Here is a 24,306-nt window from a genome sequence, read left to right as displayed (position 1 = left end):
ATGTCCTTGAATCTCAATTGTGTCTAATGGAATAAAATGTGTCTATATGTAGGAGAAAAAAATGTATAAATAATAATAAAGTTATTTACTATGCATTGAACTTATAATAGAAGAATTGTTTGTATTTTTAATAGCTTTTTTATTCCCCAACTAGCAAAATATAACCATTCAATAATGTACAGACCTGTCGAGAAATTCTAGAGGTTACTTCAAAGTAAAATTCCTGGACATCAAGGATAGAACAAGGCTCAGAGTGACTTGAAATCAAGTTTGTATAATGAGGGCTTTAATTATCAGCTGGTTGCTGCATAAGCTTCACGTGCTCACTCATTGATTTAGGGCCTCTCTTTCCTTGTTTGGTAAAAATAGATATTAATAAAGACTTGAAGAATATCACTAAATAATAAAATGCTACTACATTTTGTATGTAAAAAGGCATCAGTAACAAATAGACATCTTATAATTGCATGCCTGATAAGTTATAAAAAATAAACCAACTAATTTATTTGCTTCTGCATCTTCTGGAGAAAGGCTAGATAAAATACTTTGAACATGAACACACACATTATTTACCTTCACTAAGTATTAATGTCAGAGATTCAAGGAAATACAGAAATTTGTTATCTACTCTGAGTAATCAGTCTATGAATAACTATAGACATGTATTACTGTACGCCAGCAAGGTTTGCTATTTTTCAGATAAAAATCAAATAAAAATATATATAAATACATGCAGTTTTATTTTTCAATTTTATTTTGCAGCATAAAGAATGAACTTTAATTCTAAAAACTTGACTCAGGTCTCTAAAGGTAAATCAGATGCTAAATATAGCATACTTTTTACCATGCATAATTTGTAAGCGTGTATAGAGAATGACCCAGCCATCTCATTACTGGGTATATACCCAAAGGATTATAAATCATGCTGCTATAAAGACACATGCACACGTATGTTTATTGCAGCACTATTCACAATAGCAAAGACTTGGAATCAACCCAAATGTCCATCAGTGACAGACTGGATTAAGAAAATGTGGCACATATACACCATGGAATACTATGCAGCCATAAAAAAAGGATGAGTTTGTGTCCTTTGTAGGGACATGGATGCAGCTGGAAACCATCATTCTCAGCAAACTATAGCAAGAACAGAAAACAAAACACCGCATGTTCTCAGTCATAGGTGGGAACTGAACAATGAGATCACTTGGACTCGGGAAGGGGAACATCATACACCGGGGCCTATCATGGGGAGCGGGGAGGTGGGGAGGGATTGCATTGGGAGTTATACCTGATGTAAATGACGAGTTGATGGGTGCTGACGAGTTGATGGGTGCAGCACGCCAACATGGCACAAGTATACATATGTAACAAACCTGCACGTTACGCACATGTACCCTAGAACTTAAAGTATAACAATAATAAAAAAAAAAAAAAAAGAAAGTGGAAGTGGAAGTGGTGGGTCTTAAATAGACCCACAACAGCTTGATGACTTTGATGTAGCCTGGTGGAAGGATACACAGAAAACTGTATATAAGAGAGAAGGCATGACTCAAACCTCAGTACTTGCAAAGGAATTCCAAACGATGAGGATTATTTGCCAGGATGTAGTAGAGATCATGAACACAGGTGCAAGTACAGAGAGACAAAAATAATTTAATAGGTTTGGTCTTCTCAGTCAAGATCTTGTCTCTGATCTAAACCTAGACTGTGTAAGCTGTTACTAGGCACTACCGTATTGTTATCACCAATGCCCTGTGTGTACTGAAAAACTCTTGTCTCTCATACTAACTCTTCAGTGCCATGCAGGACTAAGCATTTCTTGCCTTAAAAAGAGATGTAGCAGAAGACTCTCAAGTGCCACCTCTTACCTGCTGGTTCTGATAGGCCGTAACTGTGGTGAACACAGTCTCAGGAAAGTTGAACGTTTTCACTCCATCTCCAACAGGAACAGGCTGAGTGAAAGGTCGCTGCTGAAGTCTTTGCGAATCACATGAACTCGAGGCTGGTATTTGTGCATAGAGTGCAGAATGATCTGAAATAAAAGGGGGACTTGTACCAGGCTTGGCTTTAAGGAACCTACATTTTGCTCTCATGCAAAATACATCACTAAGTAGAAGCACTAGGAGAAGCACAGATTGGAGGTGAGATGTACAGAAAACTAGAAATCAGTATACTTGCCAGGAAGAACTAAGCGATTAAATAGCATTACATGGAACCAAATAGCAGGACATCCTTATCATGGATGGTAAAAGTAATATGTTTGCTTCAATTGGATAATGCCGAATGACTTCTCTTGTACCAATGGACAACATATCACTAAAAGGTCTCAGAACCTCTGCCATGTGACTAGTTTTTCCCTCCAGCTTCAAATTTTCAGCATGTATTCATGCTGTCTTTAAATTCTACATCCTATTATTTGCATTCATTATTGAATATGTGAACATTATTTTGTTATGTGAGAGTGAATGGTAGATATGGGTTTTCACTCTTTCAGACAATTGTTATTTCCTTGAAGATGGAAGCAATGGTTTTAATTTATTCAATCTTCCCATAGCACCCAGTATGGGTCCTGCCATTCAGTGAAAACTGAATATATGTTTCACTGCCAAAGATATATTAATAGCATCACATGCTCCAGTTATACCTGGAAAATCTTAAGATTTAGTCTTCCCTATTAAAAAAAAATTTCTTGACAAATTAGCTGAAACTGTCATTCACTTGTTTCTCTTGTTTTATGGCCTTTGGGTTATTCTACTGAATGTTGTGATTTCTTTTACCACTGATTAATTTATTTTGTTTTTCTGTCTTGCTTCCTCGACTAGACTGTAAGCCTCTGGAGCACAAGGACTTTGTCTGGTAAACACAACTTGATGTATAACAGATGTTTGCTAAATGTTAGATTTGTAATAAATGGAATTTAACTGAAAAAAAAATAAAAATAAAAAATAAAAATAGAAACTGAACTTTCATCAAGTTTTTATGTTAAATGTTTCCCCCCAAAATATGAGAAAGAGCAGTTAATAGTTATGTTTAATGAAAAAATTATTAGAATGTCATCTCTTATTGGAATGTTTTGAGGTTTCTGAAAATTTATATTGTTACTAAAAATATATCATTCTTTTCACACCAATAATTTTAGGCTATATTAAATCAAGAATAAAATTAGAACTGATTATATATATCAGTATATATATTAGTGTATATATAATATATATCAGTATATATACACATCAGCATATATATATATATAAATATATATATAGCTATACTACCATGGAAGCACATTTTACTTATCAATAGTGAAGCATGTTTTACTTATGACAGTTGTTTTGAAAACCTAACATTATGTACAATTTAATATCTAGTTAAATTCCAATTTAAAAATGTATGACCATTATTTCTGTTCTAATCAAATTGTATGAAAGAAAACTTGACAATATGAATTTTATCTTGCAGTTATTTGACATAATTGTTAAATAAAACTCAGTATTATTCGATTATTCATAACAAAAAGTAATTATTAGCATAGGTAATTGTAGAATTCTATAAACACAGACAACATAATTTATATGAATAATACATATTGGCATCAAATGCAACTGATTTTTTATTTCTTTTCAGATAGTGACAATCAACAGAAACTGTAATATAATGTATATAAAGCCAAAATTTTAATTTATTTAAGAATTTGATAAACTTCCCAAATATCCAAAATGTTTACCAAATAAGTATACAAAAGCAATGGTTATTTATGTAAACTACTATGAAAATAGAAATTGAGGGTTAAAAGATGTCAACAATTGAACCATCCCCACCCAAGGGACCAACCAAAATGCAAAAGAAAACTGTATTATGATACATCAGGTTGAATTAAATACCTCAAAATGCATTGCGGTCATAGAAATACTTTAAATAAGAAGTTAAAAAAATGACAATAGGAGACAAGTAAATAAGAATATGTCTAACAAGGTTTGATCAAATCTAGGAAAGAAATTGAGGAAAATACATATAGTCTTAGAAATTAAGCGTAAAATACAGGATACCTAAAGGAGAATGAAGTTGATAATCATGCAGAAAATGAATAAGAGAATGAATATGTGGGAGACTGGAATATGCTGCCACAAAATATGAAGGATTTTTGAGCTGATTAGAAGACAATTAAGACAACTAAGAAGCAGCAGATATAGAAAAGCTCTCTGCACTCCTTCAATTTGCCTAAAAGCACAGCATAGATTTCAAAAACAAGATAACCTGTCCCACTTTCTACCAGGAAGAACAAATGTTAACCACTGAAGGCAAATTTAGACCCTAATTGGCCTGATGATGGTACCAGAGAAATTTACATTCACAATCTTTACTAATTAGCCTTTATCTGTCATTTATTCCCCTTTCCCCAAGTTACTGCCAGTAGAGATTCAAAGTCTTTTCCTTTGTTTTGTCACTTGTCTAAAAATTTGCTGTTTTTTGTTTAAGAAGCTATATAAACTGTAATTCAAAGTCATGCTACTGTGAAGCACTGTGAGTAGGTAAGGCAAATATAGATCTGTAATCGGTGTCAACTCCAATCAAGACACTTGGTTTTGCTCCCCAGTGTAAGAGAGATAGATTTATTCAACTTGACATTAAGTGGCTACATGGTCTCTATCTGTGATGGTATTTTAGCAAGGACTTAGCTTTGGTCTCTACTGGAATATCATACTTTTGACAAAGGCAAAGTTACACAGGCTTTGGTGACACAGAGTGCATACTTTTACTCTGATGCTTAGATTTAATTGTTGGCACCATGGCTATTCTGCTATTTGTTTCATTAGTGTGACTGAGTGCAAGGTTTCTCTGAAACGCATTGATTTAATAAGTCAATCTATTAACTCACTTTTTAATTTTGTTTTGTTTTAGTTTAAAATGACAATTAAAAATTGTATATATTTATATGTACATTGTCCCCCCAGGTTTTTTAGTGCCTCCTACAGTAGATTCTGTTTATGGGTATTTACATGAGACAGTTTCACACATACTGCATGTTCATTTGGGTCCATCTATACACCTCTACCCCAGATCTCTTTGTCTCTAATTTTCCTAATTCCATGCTTCTGGGCTGCTGACCAAATGTCATGGCACCCTATATATCCTTATGCCAGCCCAATATTCCCTCCACCAGTGTAGACATCCAATAGTACTGCTCAAGCTCTTTTAACTGGGATTTTTTTCTCTCATCACTATTAGAGGCCTCTCTGAATGAAGTGTTAGCATGGTAGCAGTAGATTTTTGGCTTGCACTATCTTATCTGATTGAACTATTTGTAAACTAACCTAAAGAATTTTCTCCTATGTCTGCTGGTCATAGAGAACAATTCACAAGGCCATACATGTTAGGTAGGTGAATTATAGGCCAGGGCTATATTTAACACATGAGTTACACTCACTTGGTCATAATGTATCAACATATATATAGCTGGATCAGATTAGCTCACATACTATTGAAGATTTTCGCATAGATGTTTGTGAGAAATACTGGTCTGTAGAATTTTTTTTCTATCAAGTCTTTGCTTTTAATATTAGGGTAATGCCAGCCTCATAAAAAGAGCTTGAGAATGATATGTTATGTTTTATATTCTGAACATATTTTGTAGAACCATTACTATTTTTTCTTATACCTATAACAAAGCTGCACATGTACCACCTGAATCAAAAATAAAAGTTGAAATTATTCTAAATATTGGTAGAAGTTATCTGAATCTGGACTTTTCTTTGTTGTACAGGTTTTAAACCGTAAATTCAATTTTGTTATAGAATATAGGACAATTTGTATTTTTATCAAATAATTTGGCATTCTTAATTTATTAGAATAGAGTTGTTTTAATACCATACTCTTAGCTTTGGGGTTGTGTTAATATTCTCTCTTTCTTTCCAGATACTTGCGATTTGTTTCTTCTCTATTTATTAGTCACTTTTGTTGATTATTCAGAGAAACAGGTTTTGTTTCATTTGTTTTCTCTATTGTTCTTCAGTTGCCAATTTTATGATTTCTGTTTGTTATTCTTTTCTTTCTTATGCTTACTTTGACATTAATGTATTCCTCTTCTTAAAAATTTCCTTAAGTTGGAGGCTTAAACCATTGATTTGAAATCTTTATTCTTCTCTTGAATGAGTATATAATGGCATAAATATCCTCCTGAATACTGCTATATCTACATGCCAAAATTCAAAATTGTTAATATGTACTGTCATTTTTTAGTCAACTAAAACATTTTCTAATTTTTCTTATAGTTTTCACCCTTTTCATTAATTATTTAGAAATGTTTTGTTTAATTTCCAAATATTTGGGGTGTTTTTGTGCTAGTTTGTTTTTCTTTTTTTTCATATAATTCCATTATGCTATTGGAACATACATTGAGTAATCCCAATTATTTTAAATTTCTAAGGTTATATTTTCTGAATAAAGCGGAATATGATCAAACAGTGGATGTTCCATATGCACTTGAAGGAATATGTACTCTATGTTCCTAGGTTCTAGAAATGGGTTTTTTGGTTGTTGTTTTTGTTGTTGTTTTGTTTTGTTTTAGATGGAGTTTCACTCTTGTTGCCCAGGCTGGAGTGCAATGACCCGATCTCGGCTCACTACAGCCTCCAACTCCTGGGTTCAAGCGATTCTCCTGCCTTAGCCTCCTGCGTAGCAAGGATTACAGGCACGCACCACCATGCCCGACTAATTTTATATATATTTTTTCTTGTTTCTGATTATGTAAAGTTTTATTAAACAGGCTTATCACACAAGTTTTCAGTTAGTCATAGAGTGAATGCAATTATGTATTTTTCTTGTTTACAATAGACATATTGTTGTGCCATTTACAGATTTTCTAAAGAACGATCTTTTCCAAAACTCTAATAATATAACACGAAAATTGTTATTGACCAATGTTCAAGGACCACAATTTGCTTTCAGTAAAATTTCAGTGCTCCCTTCATTTTAGCAATCTGGAAACTATATAAACTCTATGTTTAAATATTATTTGTTCATCATTTTGATGGCTGAATGTTTAATTGCTACTATTCCTTGATGCATATCATGTACAATTCCCAAATATCAAACTATAATAGTAAGTACCCCAGATATTTTAATCCCTGTTTACTGTAATTCTATACCAATTTCATTTCTTATATAAAAAAGTATAATATAAATAATGCCTAACACTGAAAATAAAAAACTCATCACTTTGAAAAAAAATTGGTAGACTTATTCTGTTACCTCGAATACCAAACTAAATCCAATGCATTGAAGTTATGATAAGAAATGAGAAGAGCAAGTGCTTTTCTAACAATCAGAACAGAATGGAATCTGAAATAAACCTGATTGTGAATAACCACCTAGCAGATTGTTAGAGATAGGATGATGCCTATATTGAGATAAAATGGACCTAGAGTTTTTATTAACCAAGATATTTTATAATTATAGTATTTCTCATTAAAAAGAAATCTATGGATTGGTGGACTTCCTGAAATTATTATAGGATAAATATTAATAATTAGTTCACAGCTATATTACAATGACAGAAAATACACTTACTAATCTAATTTTATATTTTTAGTAGAGACAGGGTTTCTCCATGTTGGTCAGGCTGGTCTTGAACTCCCGACCTCAGATGATCCACCTGCCTCGGTCTCCAAAAATGTTGGGATTACTGGCGTGAGCCATTGTGACCAGCCCTATGTATGTTAATTAGACCAAGTTGGTTGATAGTGATTTTCAGGTCTTCTATATCACAGCTTTTATGAAAGTGTGTTATTAACACACATCTAGGATTGTTATGGCTTCTTGGATACTTGATACTTTTGTTATTATCTATCATTACTTATCATTGGTAATATTTCCCTGCTGAAGTCTATTTAGTCTGATGTTAACATGACTATTCCCACTTTCTCTTGATTACTATTTGCCTAATAAATATTTTTCCATCCTTTTACATTTAACATGTGTTTATATTTGAAGTATGTGTGGTGTGTGTGTGTGACACACGTAGACACATATAGGTAGTTATAACTTTTTTATTTACTCTGATGATTTTGTGGTTTGATAGGTTTCTGCATATTTGTTGTAATTGTAGATATGATTAGATTATAATCTGCGGTCTTGCTAGCTATTTTATATTTGTTCTATCATTTCATTATTGGATTTTTATCCTTTTTTCTACCTTCCTATTACTGTAACATTTCATTTTGTCTCCAATAATCATAATATTTATTATGTATTCTTCTTTTTAGTTGTTTTCTTAGTATTTACTTTTTTAAATTCATCAGAGTCTAACTTTAAATAATAGTGTACCCCTTTATTTATAATTTAAGTAGTTGACAATATGCCTTTAACTCTTCCTTCATAACCTTTGTGCTATTCCTGTTATTTACAATTTAAGTAGTTGAAAGCATGCCCTCAACTCTTCCCTCATAACCTTTGTGGTATTCCGGTTATGTGCTTTAATTATACTTATGCTATAAATACACACTATAGCAATGACTAATTTGCTTTAGAGAGTTCATAATCTTTGCATGTAATTAAACTCAAGGAAAAAAATCCAGTTACATCCTTATTCCATTTCTAGCATTCTTTAATTTTGTGTATATGAATACATATTTATGTCTCTTATCCAGTCTCTACTGCCTAAAGAAGTTTACTAACATTCTTAATTCTTAACAATCTTTAATTCTGCTGGCAAAAAATATTATGTTATTTTTTGTAAATAAAATGTATGGTGTAGTATTCATTGTTGTTCCTTTGTATGTAATGTGTTTTGTTTCTGTCATTGTCTTAAATATTTTTTTTTCTCTTGGATGGTGAGCAGTTTATGTACAATATGCCCAGATGTGCCTGGGTTTTTCATTTGTTTTGTTTACTTTTTTCAATTCTGTTTGTAATTACCTAATTGTATTGGTTTTGTGAGTTTCTGTTATTAAATTTATTCTTTATTAAATTTAGTATCTTTCTTCAAATATTTATTTGGTTCCATTCCTTTCTCTTGAGATTTCGGTAACATATATTAGGCTGTTTTGAGTTCATTGAAATCATCCTTTCCTCTTTCTGAAACAATTACTGTATTTCCATTTTTTTTATCATTTTCATGTTTCTCCTGAAATTATCTATCTGATCTTGCATGTTATCCATTTTTTCCCCACTAGAGTCCTTAACATATAAATCATAGTTATTTTAAATTCTTATTGTGCAGTTGATATTTCTAAAAGGTCATCCCTAATTTCTTTTTATATTTCTAAATATTGAGCAGGGTATGATATGTGCATAAAGAGAGATAAACTTAAAATGCATGCTCAAAATTACTGTTGATTATTAATGGTTTCCACAAAATTAAAATGGTGTATTAACATTGTAATCTTGAAGCAGTTAGGCACCAGTAAAATCGCAATTAGTCCTAACACTCTGATTTATATAAAGCAAAAGAAAATTATACGTAGAATTAATGAGATGGCCACAGTGTATCCAGTTAATTTGATTTTAAGTTGACAGCAGCATTATTCATTAACTTTGGAAGAATATCATAAAACACACCAGAAGATAGAACTGGCCTAAAATTCATTTACATTATTCTTATCTTCTAGTTATAGAGTGTAGATAAGAAATTTAACTATAAAATATTAAAAATACAATTGATTTGATTATGAGCTTGATTTAATGAATTTTTCAGTAATGGATACACCATGTTTTACATTTGACAGTTTTTTACTTGATTGTGGAAAATAAATTACTCTCAATATTAGGATCTGGCTCTATCTAAAGGATACTATATACTTTCCACATAAGATACATGATCAATGACATTAGAAATTCATAGCACACTAATAACGTTCTGTTTTTGGATCATCTGGCAATGTTCAGAGAGCCTAATATACCAGAGAAAGTCAAATATTTTATTCTAAGGTAGTATTTTGCAATTGAAAGTAAGTATTCTACTTATCATTTCTACTTTTGTGTATTTTTCTGGGATAAAGAAATACATTTTAGTATAATAATTAAATATTTGTTAAATATTTCTGGAAGATATGGCTGTAAAAACATATACTTCCTGGCCTTTATATTAAAGCAAATTACTTTTTAATTATTTTTAATTTCAATAGATTAAAATTTAACATAGACAGTAAAACACTGATACTGTCATTTCAAAATACTATTTGTTTGGTTATATGGAATATTCTTCCCTATTAAATCATACACCCTTCAGTCATGAAAAATTTTATTTCTACTCTTGATAGAGCCCCAAATATGAATAAGGATGTTGAATTTTCATACTATTAATAGCTTAAATATGAACAAGGACGATTGAATAACACCTCAAACTTATGGTCTTGTCTTGACTCAAGAGATTTAGAACAATGTTAACATAATTAGTAAATATGAAAACTTGATCATCTTAGTATAAATTGTGTAACTATTCTTAGTTAAGGTTCATTAAGAATATAATACTTAAGACTCGAGAAAATTATACAGATTGTAAAAGATATGGTAACTGAGAAAGTACCAAAGAATAAAAAGAATTAAATGATTCAAGGGCAAATATATGATGAATTCTTCCTGCTATCAAAATTTTTTGGCATTATTTTTTAATCCAAATCCTAAATGCTGGCCATTTCAGCATCATCAATAATAACACCACTAGTTATAGCCTATACTTACTATCATTTTATTTGATAAGCATATCCTGCAACATGACCCCACATCCTTTGTCTCTGAAATCCAGTAATTTTTCTTTTAAAAATACTTTGTAGGTAAGAAGCAGAGGCTCAGAGGACAAGTAACTTGTTCAAGATTACCCAGTTGGGATCTAAACACAATACTTTTTCACAACATCATATTTTATTTTTAAATTAGAGTAGAAAATGGAAAAAGGCATGTCCTCTATCTTAAAGAAGTAAACTACTTCAACTCCACGTATACTTTATCACACTTTTTCCTTTTTTACAAGCCCACAATTTTAAAGAACTCTGACATTTTATTTGCCTTATTCCTTATATTCACTACCACAAAACACTGCTATTTCTTCCCTTGAAATAGCACTTCAGTGTGTCCTTTTCTATATATTTCTATCACACTAATTCATATCCCAATCTCAGAACAACATAATAGTCTCTACTTGCCTCTAGCTTCAAACACGTATCCCTGTCAGCTAAATTATTCCAGATTATCACATTCATCAGAGGCCTCCCAGGATTAAATATCTACAAATCTTCAAGATTAATAATATAGTTTAGGCTTTCTTTATTATTATTATTATTATTATACTTTAAGTTCTAGGGTACATGTGCATAACGTGCAGGTTTGTTACATGTGTATACTTGTGTCATGTTGCTGTGCTGCACCCATCAACTCGTCAGCACCCATCAACTCGTCATTTACATCAGGTATAACTCTCAGTGCAATCCCTCCCCCCTCCCCCCTCCCCATGATAGGCCCCGGTGTGTGATGTTCCCCTTCCCGAGTCCAAGTGATCTCATTGTTCAGTTCCCACCTATGAGTGAGAACATGCGGTGTTTGGTTTTCTGTTCTTGTGATAGTTTGCTAAGAATGACGGTTTCCAGCTGCATCCATGTCCCTACAAAGGACACAAACTCATCCTCCTTTATGGCTGCATAGTATTCCATGGTGTATATGTGCCACATTTTCTTAATCCAGTCTGTCACTGATGGACATTTGGGTTGATTCCAAGTCTTTGCTATTGTGAATAGTGCCGCAATAAACATACATGTGCATGTGTCTTTATAGCAGCATGATTTATAATCCTTTGGGTATATACCCAGTAATGGGATGGCTGGGTCATATGGTACATCTAGTTCTAGATCCTTGAGGAATCGCCATACTGTTTTCCATAATGGTTGAACTAGTTTACAATCCCACCAACAGTGTAAAAGTGTTCCTATTTCTCCACATCCTCTCCAGCACCTGTTGTTTCCTGACTTTTTAATGATTGCCATTCTAACTGGTGTGAGATGGTATCTCATTGTGGTTTTGATTTGCATTTCTCTGATGGCCAGTGATGATGAGCATTTTTTCATGTGTCTGTTGGCTGTATGAATGTCTCCTTAAGCTGATAAGCAACTTCAGCAAAGTCTCAGGATACAAAATTAATGTGCAAAAATCACAAGCATTCTTATACACCAGTAACAGACAAACAGAGAGCCAAATCATGAATGAACTTCCATTCACAATTGCTTCAAAGAGAATAAAATACCTAGGAATCCAACTGACAAGGGATGTAAAGGACCTCTTCAAGGAGAACTACAAACCACTGCTCAGTGAAATCAAAGAGGACACAAACAAATGGAAGAACATACCATGCTCATGGATAGGAAGAATCAATATCGTGAAAATGGCCATACTGCCCAAGGTTATTTATAGATTCAATGCCATCCCCATCAAGCTACCAATGAGTTTCTTCACAGAATTGGAAAAAACTGCTTTAAAGTTCATATGGAACCAAAAAAGAGCCCGCATCTCCAAGACAATCCTAAGCCAAAAGAACAAAGCTGGAGGCATCACGCTACCTGACTTCAAACTATGCTACAAGGCTACAATAACCAAAACAGCATGGTACTGGTACCAAAACAGAGATATAGACCAGTGGAACAGAACAGAGTCCTCAGAAATAATACCACACATCTACAGCCATCTGATCTTTGACAAACCTGACAGAAACAAGAAATGGGGAAAGGATTCCCTATTTAATAAATGGTGCTGGGAAAATTGGCTAGCCATAAGTAGAAAGCTGAAACTGGATCCTTTCCTTACTCCTTATACGAAAATTAATTCAAGATGGATTAGAGACTTAAATGTTAGACCTAATACCATAAAAACCCTAGAGGAAAACCTAGGTATTACCATTCAGGACATAGGCATGGGCAAAGACTTCATGTCTAAAACACCAAAAGCAACGGCAGCAAAAGCCAAAATTGACAAATGGGATCTAATTAAACTAAAAAGCTTCTGCACAGCAAAATAAACTACCATTAGAGTGAACAGGCAACCTACAGAATGGGAGAAAATTTTTGCAATCTACTCATCTGACAAAGAGCTAATATCCAGAACCTACAAAGAACTCAAACAAATTTACAAGAAAAAAACAAACAACCCCATCAAAAAGTGGGCAAAGGATATGAACAGACATTTCTTAAAAGAAGACATATAGTTTAGGCTTTCATCATTGTGTTTCACAAACGAACCAATGAAATTATTCTCAAGATACCCCATTTTAGTCTCTTTTTATATTACTATCTACACAGTTTCCAGAGTAATCTTATTGAAAGGCAAATTTGAACATATTTTCCTGGCACCGAATACTCAGTGATTTCTAAAGATTTAAGGTTAAATCCAGACTCCTCTACATAGGAAGTATGCACTGATGTCCTGTTGGCCCTATCACAATTGCCCTGCACCAAGACTTATTAACCTACTTGTCTGCATTTTCTCATGATCTCTTTACTTGGAATCTTTTATATAACACTTTTCTCCTGTGTACTTACACTTTCTTCCCCATCTCCTTTACATTATTACACATCTCATTTTTCAGGGCCCAGCTCAAAAGATACCTACTAAATGAGTACTTTCCCACCCTATCTTTATATCCCAGACTGGATAGAACACTGTTTTGAAATATTGAGGTACAATTAACATATAATTAATTATTTTAATATGTACGATTAGTGACATTTCCTACTTTCACAATGCTATGCAACCATCACCTGTATCAACATCCAGAATAATTATTTCATCATCCCCCAGAAAACCTCATATGTTAAGCTCATGCATTTAATATCATATCTAAGAATCCATTGCCAAATCCAAGATTACAAAGATTTACCCTTATGTTTTCTTCTAAGTTTCAGTTTTGGCTGTTGTATTTACATCTATAATTTATTTTGTGTTAATTTGGATACATGAGGTAAGACCTTAGATACAGATATCTCATTACACCAGGAGCATTTGTTGAAGAGACTATTCTTTACCTGTGTAATGGTTTTGGCACCTTTATTGAATTGGCCAGAGATGAATGGTTTTACTTCTGGACTCTCAACTCTATTCCATTGGTTTGTATGTCTATTCTTATGCTACTAATATACTTGTTTGATCATTGTAGCTTTGTCATAAATTTTGAAATATGGAGCTGTGCATCGTTTCCCTGCTCTTTTTTTTTTTTTTTTTTTACCAGGCAGATTTGTTGAAAGGACTTACTATCATTCCATATGAATTTGGCATTCAGCTTTTCCATTTTCACAAAAACAGTTTGTTGAAATTTTAATATGGATTATATTGAATTTGTAGACCACTCTGGGTAGTATTACCAATATTAAATTTTCCAGTACATGAACACAAATTGTTCTCAATTTATTTAGATCTTCTTAATTTCCTTAATCAATATTTTCAAGTTAATAGTGTACAGGTGTTCCATCAGCCTGGTTAAATTTAACCCTGGGTATTTTGTTTTTTAGATGCTATTGTAAATGGGCTTGTTTTATTAAATTGTTTTGGGATTTTCTATTGCTAGTGTACAGATATACAACTGATTTTTGTATGTTGACTATGTTTGCTGTACTTTGTGAAAAGTCTATTGGCTCTAGTAGTTTTTCTGTGGATTCTTGAGGTTTTTCAATATATGAGAAAATATCATCTGCAAAAGGTTTACTTTCTCCTGTTTAAAATGGATGCCTCATGTCTTTTTTCTCTCTTAACTTCTTTGACTAGAAGAGCACCATCAGTACGATGATGTACAGAAGTGGCAAACATGAGCATCCTTATTTTTTTCTGATCCTCGGAAGGCTGTCTTCCAACATTGAGTAATCCTAAATGCAGGCTTTCCATAAATGTCCTTCAGCAGGTTGCTGGAGTTCCTTCCGATTACTAGTTTGAATTTATTTTTGCAAATGCATGTTGATTTTTGTCAAATTATATTTTCTGCAATAATTGGAATGATCATGTGGGTTTTTTCTTCATTCTATTAATGTGGTGTGTTATAAGTATTGATTTTTGTATGTTGAACCACCCTTACTTTCCAAGTATAAATCCAACTTGGTCATGATATGTAATCCTTTTAAAATGCAACTGGATTGGTTTGTTACTATATTGTTGAGAATTGTCATATCTGTATGTATCACTGATATTTGTCTGTAGTTTTCTTGTGGTGCCTTTGGCATTAATTATAGTTTTATTCTACTATTGTCAGAGAAGATACTTTATATGATTTCTACCTTCTTAAATTTACTGAGAATTATTTGTAGCATAATATATGACCTATCCTGGAGAATATTGCAGAATCCAACTATTATTAGAGAAAAGTCTATTTTTCCTTTTTAGTCTGCCAATTATACTTTATATGTCTACTGGCTCTCTTATTTTGTGTATATATACTTGTAACTTTTCTGTCTTCATGAAGAATTGACACATTTATCAACATGTAATATTACTCTTTGCCTCACATAACAGTTTTTGACTTAAAATCTCTTTTGTCTGATATTAGTATGCCCACCGAATTTTGGTTGCTACCTGCATGGAATGTCTTTCTCCATCTGTTCATTCTCAACATAATAGTGACTTTGGATTTGAGCCAGTCTTCTATAGACAAAATATAATTGGATCATTTTAAAAATCCATTGTGCAGGCGTTTGACTTTTAATAGGATAGTTTAATTTTTTTTAAAAAAAAAGAACTTCTGCATCACAAAATAAGCTATTGAGAGATTGAGGGGACAGTCAACAGAATGCGAGAAAATTTTTGTGAACTAGGCATCTGTGATGGTTAATCCTGAGTGCCAGCTTGATTTGATTGAAAGATGCAAAGTATTGTTCTTGGGTGTGTCTGTGAGGTTGTTGCCAAACGAGATTAACATTTGGATCAGTGGACTGGGGGAGGCAGACTCCCCCACACTCCAATTGGGCACCATCTAATCAGCTGCCAAAATGGCCAGAATAAAAAGCAGGCAGAGGAACGTGGAGAGATTAGACTGGCTTAGCCTCACTGCCTACATCTTTCTCCCATGCTGGATGCTTCCTGTCCCCGAACATTGGACTTCAGGTACTTCAGCTTTGGGAATTGGACTGGCTTCCTTGCTTCTCACCCTGTAGGCTGCCTATTGTGGGACCTTGTGATTGTGTAAGTTAATGCTTCTTAATAATCTTCCCTTTACACTTTATATATATGTCTATCCTATTATTTCTGTCCATCTAGATAACCCTAACACAGATTTTGGTACCAGCAGTGTTTCCAGAGGAACAGAATATTAAAGATAGAGTTCTTTCATTGGTTTTTATGTTTCTGGAGGTGGCTCTTATCTCAGTTACTTCTCTATCCAAAAAATTAGATTATGGTAGCATTATTCCAGAAAAACAGCTCTCATTATTCAAAATAAAATATCATGTTTTTAAGCTTTAAATTAGCTATTTGACCATTTCTTCCCTGCATTCATTCTCTCTCTTTCTTAGATTTTAACAAAAGTGAGCACTCCTGGTTGTTCTCTGATTCTATCCTCTCCTCATTATCCTTTTCTGGTTCATCTTAATACTCGATTTTGTTATAGATGGTGATGCACCTCATAGCTTGACCTTGGGTTCTCTATTTTCACACCCTCTCTCTGGGTGATACTATTAATTTTTGTAGTTTAGGTTAGTATTCATATAAATATGCTTGCCACACCTAATCTTACATCCCTTGATATCCATGTTCCCGATATTCAACAGCTACTTTATATTTCCAAGTAGATGTCTCAAAGATAATTGAGAATCAACATGTTTAAGTTTTAACCGACCACTTCAATCTCAGTATCCTTTCAGGTGTTATATTTAAATATATATTTCCCATATCCAATCAGTTGTATAAAGAAGACATTGTGACATCATTTTCAAAATTTTCACAAATTGTGCAAGTACAAAGACACACATATATACCATCAATCAGTAGGTCCGAAGTATCTTCAATTCCCTCATTTTTTCACAGTTGCCTCCTCCCTTGTGTTACCACTACCTCTCCCTGTATCACTGAGATTGTCAATATATAAGGCTCCTCACATGCACGCTGATGTCCTGGACATGCACACTGATGTCCTTCCAGTCTGTTCTCCATGAAAGGGCTTAAGTGCTGTTTTTAAAATGTATCCCGATTATGTCATTCATCTAGCTTAAATTCTTAATACTTTTTATTACCCTTAGGATAAGGAATGATATATATGACATGACTTATGTGACCATATGCAATATAATCAGATGTAGTTGTTCGTTGTGTACATTCTCACGTATATCTGGAGAAGTAGCTCTAGGTAAGACATAGAAAATGTTATTGAGCATTTCTTGACCTTATTTGTTTTATAAAATAAAACATTGTGTTATTTTATTATTTGTATGTTATTTTGCAATATTTTCCCTATGACACTGGAGTTATTATGAGGCTTAAATATAATAGATGCAAAGTACTTAATGCAGTTAGTACACATAGTACTTTGCACACTGGGAATGCATGAATTTAACTGCAATATAACTGCACTCACACAACAGACAGAGAGCAATTCATGCCATTGTCTTTAATGAGTGTATGTCTCAGAGTAAACATCTGATGAGAAATGCAAATCACTTTTTCTTTCTGCTAATATCAGTTCTAGTATCTCTCATAATGTGAGTGCTTCTGGATAATATATGTGTACATATAATAGTGATTGTGCAAGTCTTCATTGTTTCAAACCCTAACAGCACCAATTGAAAGCTATTATGCTTTAGGCAAATTAATTGGCTTATATGGACCTTAACTTCCTCATCTCTAAAATAAGAATAAACATAATAGTACCTACTGCACTAAGCTATGGTGAATAATAAATGAGTAAATATATATGAAGTTCTTAAACTTTAGTACATAATAAGCACTGATATCTATTACCATCATTATTGTTATCATATTACTATACAGAGTTATTAACACAGAATCACATAGATTAATTGAATGATTAAAAGATGTTAAAAGAATAATATTAATTGGACTTCATTTTTGGCAAACATGCCAAAGATAAAAAACAGTCCATGTGTAAGATGGATGTCAAAACAGTAAAAGCATTGTCATTATTGTCATCATGATAATTATATCCTAGACTAAAGAAGCATTTTAAGTGTATTTCGAAGTACTATGTCAACTAAATGGATGTACATGCCAACTGAGAGGTGAAAAATAACACATAAGCATATTGACCTACATATTGCTTAAGGTTGATGAAATAAAATATTTAATTTTTCTGGACTAGAAGTGAGCCTAGATAATTCTATAAAAGACATAATATGCAATGACAAATGTACAACAATTTTCAAATAGTGCCCAATATTGTGATCTAAGTCTTTCTTATTGTACTTTATGAAATCATATTACCAGCATGATATTTCTTATCTTTTTTTCTTAGAAATTCATCAATATCTTTAGCTAAGTGTCAGTAACAAGTGTCTCCTCTTATTCATCTTAATAGAACTCGTAACATTAACTATGCCTGAAACTTAAGAAACAGAGTGTAGAATACTGTCATAGGAAGCTATGAGGTTCTCTAAATTTTGTGATAATCTGAAAGTTCTTTTAACTGTCCAAAATGATACATCAGAGTATAACTTTGTAAGTTAGCTTCAATACAATTTTTAAATAGGATACTTATTCTTCTTGACCTTAGTACAGTCATGCCTTGCTTAGCCTAAAATCAACCTTGAAAGGTGGGTTAAAAACATGTCCATCCTTTGAATCTCTTCACTTCACATTTTGCCATATTTACATCGTGGCATTTTCATAATGAGGTTACAGTCTCTGTAAGATTAATAGAAATTGTTTAATTAATTTTGCTCACATCATTAAAAGCAATGAGCTCCCTTAATGTCACTGAGATTGAAAATATAAATATAACATTATAAAATTAAAACACTCATTAATCTCACTGTAGAAATACCTTAAGTAAAATAGTACAAATAATCAATATTGACCTGTTCAGCGTAAAATTTTCAAGAATAAAATTCAGACAACTGGGGTTCAGATTCAGAATTTAACAGCAGTAGTTACAGCAGATATGTGTGACGTGTTAACTCAATACAGGTTTCATTGTCTTTATCTAATTAAGTTAATTTTACACTTTTACAGCATCACAAAGAAAAAGAAAGTATCAAAAATGTGGAGACAAATATGTTGGCATATTTAATATTAAGGAATCAGTAAACTAAACAATTGTCCATTTTAAGTAGATCAAAAGATTGCTATATCATCACTGTACCAGAGAAACTATATTTCAGCAAACAACTAGGAAACAAAAGCCTATAGACAAAAATAAAAAGTAAAACAACCATGAACTGGATCATAGCTACATCTTGGCTTCCTATCTATCCAATTAGTTTGGTTAATGGTTTGTTAACTTATCACTGTCATGTTAAATGTTAAATGGTTTTCCTCAATAAATGTTCAGATGAAACAGAGGGCATTATTAGCAAAATTTTGGATGATACAGTGTTCATAATTGTATTGGTCATTCGATCAAAAAAACTAAAGCTACACAATTCAGTAATAATGTCTGTGAATAAAGCTCTTTTTTAATGTTCTAGGACTTTGGAGTGGTTGGTTGCCAGCCTAAATGACACTTCTCTTTATAGAAGAGAACTGTATTTCTGTGTGTTATAAAATTACCATATGTATTAGACACTTCTCTTTATAGAAATGTAGTACAAACCCAGCGGTCAACACGTCCCACAGAGGTAGGCAGTGCCTGTGTTAATTTTGCAGTGGAATATCTAATTAAAAAAAGACATATACTGGCTACCTAGAAATCTACTAAATCCCTGTTTTTTTCGTATCTTCTATTAAACCAAAGAATGCCACTAGTGTGAGGGCATAAATATCAACAATGCAATATCAATAACTTAATTATAGAATGATATCAAATGAGACACAAATGACAAAAAAAGAAATATTTGGAAGACAATTTTTCTTGAATCTCTTCATATCAAAACTTTAGCAGCAAATTTTCCCAGATGTATTTCCATTGCAGAATACTATATGTCTCTTTTCAGAGACATTCCAGGGTCATCAAGATCGAGACAACTTCCCTGCCTCCTCAGAGAGATTTGCTTATGATCCAAGGTGATAAAGGTAATGTCTCTTTGTGAAGGGGAGAACGAACAAGTTTACCAACCACCCCTACATAAGATTAGAGATGATTTCCAATGTAGGCAGGCTTTACCTGACTCTCATTATGTCGCCTTGTGAGATTGGCAATGAAGAAGCAAGTGTCAGAATGTTACAATCTCTGTAAGTAGCAAACTGTTTAAATCCATTTGGTCTGCTTGTCTCTTTATTCTACAAATCTATAGAATTGTGACAAACCAACCTAGCACCTGTTACTGCACACTTGCTTAGAACTGTGTGATCACTTGACATAAATGGTATATTTAATATTTTATAATTGTAAAAATCAAGTTTATTAATATGAACTTATATACAATGATATAACTAATTTTAAATATGTAATTTGATGAGATTTGACATATTTATTGAGTTATGTAAATACCACTACAATCATGTTAAAACATTTTCATTAACCCTATATTTTCCCATGCCTTATTGCAGTCAACTGCTGAACTCCATGCTCAATCCTTGGGAAATGCTGATCTGTTTCTGTCACTGTATTTCTGTGTGTTATAAACTTACAATATGTATTAGTTTGTGTTTGGGTGATTTCACTTAGAATAACTAATTTAAGCATCAGCCATGTTGTGGAGTATAGCAACAATTTCGTTTTTTACTGCTGAATAGTATCCATTGCATTGATATATGACAATGTGTTTAACCTTTTACAGTTCATAGGCATTTGGGTTGTTTCATGTTCCTAGCTACTATGAGTAAATCTTCCATAAGCATTAGAGTACAAACTGTTGTACAGACATATAACTTTATTTCTCTTGGAAAATACCTAGGAGTGAGATTCCTGCAACAAATGGAAAGTGAGTGTCTAAATGTATATTACTAAAACTGTAAACTGTTTTACAAGGTAACTGAGTCATTTTGCACTACCACCAAAAATATCTGAAATCCAGTAGTTCACATTCTTGTCAAAACTTGGCATTGTCAGACTATTAAAATTTAGCCAATTAATCATTCTAATGAATGTATAGTAGTTGTATTTCCTTGTGATTTTAACTTGTATTTTTTAAATTTATAATTACGCTGAACATGCCATTTGTTTATTTCCCATCCTTATTTTTTTCTTGGTGAAGTGCTTGATTTGATCTCCTGCTGAGGTTTGTTGAACTACTTAGATAAATGAATCTATAATTCTCATTGAAATTATAAAATATTCAGCCTTTATTCTTCAATAATTTTTTTCTGTTTCCCCTTCTGTGATTCCAATTATATGCATACTAATACTCTCTTCTTATTGTTTTCAGTTGTTTTTTTCCTCTTTTTCCTCATTTTAGATAGTTCACTTGTCTTATTTTATTTTAACATAATCTAATGCATTTCTATTGCAGATATTTTCTTTTTTACTGATATAAATTCTATTTAAGTCTTTCACATATCTTCTAATTCTATCCCAATCATGTTGATGTTTCCCTCTTCCATCTTCAACAAATAGAGGATATTTATAATAGCTGTTCCAATGTCCTTATTTGCTAAATTTACTATCTCTGTCAATTATTGATTTTTTTTATTGATTTTTATTCTGGTAAGAGCTGTATTTCTCTGTTTCTTTATCAGAAAAATTTTATTAAATGCCAATGAATTTTAACTTGTGAGGTGCTGAATTTTGTTTTATTCTTTGAAACAGTGATGGCCTTTGTTCTGAATTTCAGTGCTTTTACTTGGAGTCAGTTTAAAGCTTCTGATAATTTTGTTTGTTTTCTTAGGGAATTTTAAGAGACACCAGAAGTCAAGTACTAATTTGGCCCAACTACTGAGGAAAGATGCTTCTGGGGCCTTTACCATTTGTCCAGTAGGAATAAGACCTTTCCCAGCATTTTATGAGTTCCAGGCATTGCTTATCCTACTACTTCCTGTGTGGTTTTCCCCCAGCCTTAGATAAACTCCTCTCACCCATGTGCAGGTGAACATTCAGTACTTTAATGCTCAAAGGACTTTGTGTATATAGAGAAATTTATAATTTACAGTTTGTCTAATGCTCAGTGCTAAATTAATAAAATATTGTTTTCAATATTTAATTATACATTTCATAACAAATAAACCAAAATCAATAAATTTCTTCAATCAAGAATTCTTAAGCAAACATTATTTAAAACTTAATTAAATTTATCCAAAATAATGATTACAATATATTTAAACTCTTGGCTATTTAAAACACCTGAAAAAAAACTAATTATAAAAGTTTGATTAAAGTTACTACAGCTGCTACTGTTATTACATCCTGTTGATTTATTTGTTCATTATCCTATAGTCATTTAAATCTTACTGACATGTAGAAATACTTAGGTTTCTATGTCGGCCTCAAGAAATAGGAACACTAACTCAAGGGATTCTGAGCTGGGAAAGTCCGAGTGATTTTCAAATTAATTTTATGGTGAAAAAATAGTTGGTAGAGTGTTCCATATTAATTCAAAATTTTGGCTCATGAGACTTTTTGTACTTAAATAATAAAGGGACTTTTTCTTTTATAATGTCCCTATTTGTAATGTCACCAACACTTCCCAAGACAATGCACTTACTCTGTTCTGGAACAACCAATCCACTTCCCTTCCAAGTTTATTAAGTTAATATAAAGAGTGTTTGGCCCAGTTTACTATTTTATCATGATGCTTACTTAGCATCAGACTGTTCATTAAGAAGTTTCATCTCCCAGAAGGTGAGAGGCTAATTCTGTATATTTCATATCTATCATGGTTCATTTGGCTAATTCATCATTTTGCTACATCTCGCCTACAAAGCACAGGTTTATTTCCAATCTCACCCCAACATGTTGGTTTATTTACAGTTCCACATATCTCTTTACCCAGCTGGAAAAAAAATGGATTTATAGTATACAAAATAATATATAATGAAAGAAACCAAATACCTACATATTATAGCATATATATACATATACATATGTATTACATACTATATACACATATATAACAATGACATATGTATATATATGTCCATATATGTATATATTTTACTTATAGCACATAACATATAAAGAGCTTAGGTTAATAACTAATCTTAATATTTATAAAATATTTTCATTTGTGAAGACCATCCTGGCTAACATGGTGAAATCTTGCCTCTACTAAATGCACAAAAAGTTAGCCAGGTGTGGTGGCAGGCGACTGAAGCCCCAGCTACTTGGGAGGCTGAGGCAGGAGAATGCCCTGAATCTGGGAGGCAGAGCTTGCAGTGAGCGGAGATCATGCCACTGCACTCCAGCCCGGGCAACAGAGCGAGACTCTGTCTCAAAAGAAAACAAAAAAGAAGCCGGGCGCGGTGGCTCAAGCCTGTAATCCCAGCACTTTGGGAGGCCGAGACGGGTGGATCACGAGGTCAGGAGATCGAGACCATCCTGGCGAACACGGTGAAACCCCGTCTCTACTAAAAAGTACAAAAAAACTACCCAGGCGACGTGGCGGGCGCCTGTAGTCCCAGCTACTCGGGAGGCTGAGGCAGGAGAATGGCGAGAACCCGGGACGCGGAGCTTGCAGTGAGCTGAGATCCGGCCACTGCACTCCAGCCTGGGCGGCAGAGCGAGACTCCGTCTCAAAAAAAAAAAAAAAAAAAAAAAAAAAAAAAAAAGAATACATATTTTGGGGCTGCAGATTTTAATTTCAATTTGCTATGTTTTGTAAACTAGGACTTTATTTCAAGCAAAAATGAATTATGACTAAGAAATTAGGCAATTATTTAGCTTGCCAAGGCATGTTGCTTCAGATTTCAGGGAATATCCAGAAAAATCACAAACTACTGATATACTTTCAGGTGTAGCAATAGACATATTGATAAATTAGGTATTCCCAACTAAACATCATTGTAATTGTAATCATGACAAAGATAATTATGCATATCCTCCTTTTGATTATGTGTCACATCTCCTGCCTTGCTAAATTAGCAATGTATTATGAATTTCTATCTTAAGAGAACAATGTGTATCTCTCCCCATTTGTTGGTCTACCCATCTCTATGTAGCAAAGTCAGAGGAAGAAAAAAAACATACTAGTAGGCTACAGGAGATTATTATTTTCTTTATATTATTTCATATATATATTTTATATATATATATATATGTTTGGTTTTTGTTTTTGTAGCAGGGAAGATGGAAGGAGATTGGCCATTGCA

General features: G+C 32.9%; 1 long non-coding RNA gene across 1 annotated transcript in view; it reads right to left on the bottom strand.

Moving 5' to 3' along the window:
- Window positions 1-1,877: 1,877 nt before the first annotated feature.
- The window catches only part of LOC135970204 (uncharacterized), a 354,727-nt gene continuing 332,298 nt past the window's right edge, over window positions 1,878-24,306 (bottom strand). Inside the window, exon 4 of the long non-coding RNA XR_010585787.2 lies at window positions 1,878-2,035. This is a non-coding gene — a long non-coding RNA (uncharacterized lncRNA). The remainder of the gene's footprint in view (window positions 2,036-24,306) is intronic.

The sequence above is a fragment of the Macaca fascicularis genome, chromosome 3 (genome assembly GCF_037993035.2).
Source record: "Macaca fascicularis isolate 582-1 chromosome 3, T2T-MFA8v1.1".
In the NCBI taxonomy this organism is placed as follows: Eukaryota; Metazoa; Chordata; class Mammalia; order Primates; family Cercopithecidae; genus Macaca; species Macaca fascicularis.
The sequence above is the reverse complement of the archived record's forward strand: the minus strand, read 5'-3'. Positions and strand labels throughout refer to the sequence as shown.